The 2920-nt window shown below is 37.7% G+C and overlaps 1 protein-coding gene across 4 annotated transcripts in view; it reads left to right on the top strand.

Moving 5' to 3' along the window:
- The window catches only part of Cep83 (centrosomal protein 83), a 132018-nt gene that overhangs the window by 115332 nt on the left and 13766 nt on the right, over positions 1-2920 (top strand). The window lies entirely within an intron of this gene.

Genomic DNA, 2920 nt, shown 5'->3' on the forward strand with positions numbered 1-2920 from the left:
TACCAAAAGGATTTGCCAACATGGGGTCAACTTTGGTGGAATAATGAAAGTTTCCATTAGCTCTATTGTTTTTTGTTTTTGTTTTATTTTGTGTTTGTTTAGAAAATCCTAACAAGCTATTGGGCTTGCTAACAGAGCATAGGGTAGGGGTTTATTTACAGAAGAGTGCCCCCCCCCATTTACAGCTGCACTGGAAAGTACACACTCAAATATACATCCTGTGACTTCCCTACAGCTGCACAAAATAGCTAGAGAGGTGCGTCATGGCATTCTCAGCTTATATATCCTTAGCCCCTCCCTGACATGCAGCTATGGTGGACTAATTGGGTGGGGGGGTTAACTTACTCCCCCATCGACTCCTTGACAAGCGTGGGAAGGAGGTGTAACTATAGCTTGCTGGCATAGTGGTAGGAGGACATTTCCAGTTAATACTCTACCCCATCCATTTACCTGCAAATTTCATTATTTCATCTTTTTTTTTTTTTGCTGCTGAGTAGAAATCCATGTGTAAATGTACCACATTTTTGTTAACCACTCATCAGTTGATGGGCACTTAGGTTGCTTCCATCTCTTAGCTATTGTGAAAAGAGCAGCAACAAACATGGTTGTACAAGTGTCTCTGCAATAGGATAAGTTTTTGGACATGCCAAGGAGTGGTATAACTACGTCATATGGTAGGTTCATTTTTAGTTTTGTATGAGTTCTCCACACTGTTTTCCAAAGGGGTTGAACAAGTTTGCAATCCCACCAGCAGTGAATGAGCATTCCCCTATCTCTACGTCCTTGCCAGCATTTCGTATCATTTGTTCTCTTCATCTTAGCCAGTCTGACTGGGGTAAGGTGAAATCTTAAGGTGGTTTTAATTTGCATTCCCCTAATTACTGTTGAACACTTTTGGACATGTTTCTTAGCCATCTTTATTTCTTCCTTTGAGAACTCTGTTTAGATCTTTAGCCCATCTTTTAATTGGGTCGTTTTCTTGGTTCTTTGTTTTTTGAGTTCTTTGTATATTCTGGATGTTAAACCTCTGTCAGATGTGTCACTGATTAAGAATTTTTTTTTCCCACTCTGGGTTTTCTCTTCACTTTCTTGATTGTTTCTTTTGCTGTACAGAAGCTTTTTAGTTTAATGAGGTCCCTCTTGTTGATTGTTGACCTTAATTCCTGAGCAACTGGTGTCCGATTTAGAAAGTCCTTTCTTACACCTGTATCTTGTAGGTTACTGCCAATGTTTTCTTCTAATAGTTTCAGAATGTCAAGTTTCACATTGAAGTCTTTGCTCCATTTGGAGTTGACTTTTGTGCAGGGTAAAAGAGAAGGCTCTAGTTTCATTCTACTACAGGTAGAGAGAGATACAGTTTTGCCAGCACCACTTGTTGAAAATGCTGTCTTTCCTCCGTTGTGTGTTCTTGGTACCTTTGTCAAATATCAGGTGGCTGAAATTGTATGTACTCAGGTTTGGGTCTTCAATGATGTTCCATTGATCTATGCATCTATTTTTGTGCCAGTACCATGCTGTTTTTATGACTATAACTCTGTAATATATTTTTAGATCTGGTATAATAATCCCCCTAGCATTGCTCTTTGTGCTCAGAGTTGCTTTGGCTATCCAGGGTCTTTTGTGCTTCCATACAAATTTAAGGATTTTTTTTTTTTTTTTCTAATTCTGTGACATATGTCACGGGGATTTTGATTGGGATTGCATTAAATGTATATATTGCTTTGGAAGGGTGGTCATTTTCAAAATATTAATTCTTCCAATCCATGAGTATGGGAAGTCCTTCCATCTTCTAGTGTCTTCCTCAAGGCACTTTCTTTGTAAAGATTTAAAATTTTCATTGTAGAGATCTTTGATGTCTTTGGTCAGGTTTATTCCAAGGTATTTGTGTGTGTGTGTGTGTGTGTGTGTGTGTGTGTGTGTGTGTGTGTCTATTGTGAATGAGAGGGTTTCCTTGTACTCTTTCTCCAATAGCTTGTTATTGGTACATAAAAAGGCTACTGATTTTTGTAGATTAATTTTGTAACCTACCAGTTTACTGAAAGTATTGATCAGTTTAGGCGTTTTCTGGTGGAATTTTGGGGATCTCTTAGGTATAGTATCATATCATCTGCAAAAGGATAATTTGACCTCTTGTTCTCCAATTAGTGCTCCTTTAATTTTCTTCCCTTGTCTTATTGCTGTAGCAAGAGTTTCAAGCACTATATTGAAAAGGAGTGGAGATAATGGACATCCTTTTCTGGTTCCTAATTTTAATAGGAATGCTTCCAGTTTGTTTGTTTTTTTTTCTTCTTCTTCTTCCATTTAGAACGATGTTGGCTGTGGATTTGTTGTATATAGCCTTAACTATGTTGAGGTATGTTCCCTCCAGTCCAATTCCCTTTAGAAATTTTATCATGAATGCATGCTGAATTTTGTTGAAAGCCTTTTCTGCATCTATTGATGACAATGTGGTTTTTGTCTTTGAGTCCACTTATGTGATTGATGATATTTATTGACTTGGATATGTTGAACCATCCCTGCATTTCTGGAATAAAGGCTACTTGATCATGGGTTTGTTTTTCTAAACCGGACACCAATAGCCCAGGAAACAAGGGCAAGAATTAACAAGTGGGACCTCATTAAACTAAAAAGCTTCTGTACATCAAAGGAGACAACCAAGGAAACAAATCAGAAAACCCACAGAATGGGAGAAAATCTTCACCAGTCACCAGCGAGATAGAGGTTTAATTGCCAGAATATATAACGAACTTAAAAAACAGAGACCCAAAACAAGAAGCAACCCAATTGAAAGATGGGCTAAGGAGCTGAACAGAACGTTTTCAAAAGAAGAAGTAAGAAGTAATATGAAACATCTTAAAAGGTGTTCAACATCACTAATAATCAGGGAAATGCAAATCAAAACCACTTTAAGATTTCACCT

This window comes from Nannospalax galili, unplaced genomic scaffold (genome assembly GCF_000622305.1).
Source record: "Nannospalax galili isolate Female #2095 unplaced genomic scaffold, S.galili_v1.0 scaffold734, whole genome shotgun sequence".
In the NCBI taxonomy this organism is placed as follows: Eukaryota; Metazoa; Chordata; class Mammalia; order Rodentia; family Spalacidae; genus Nannospalax; species Nannospalax galili.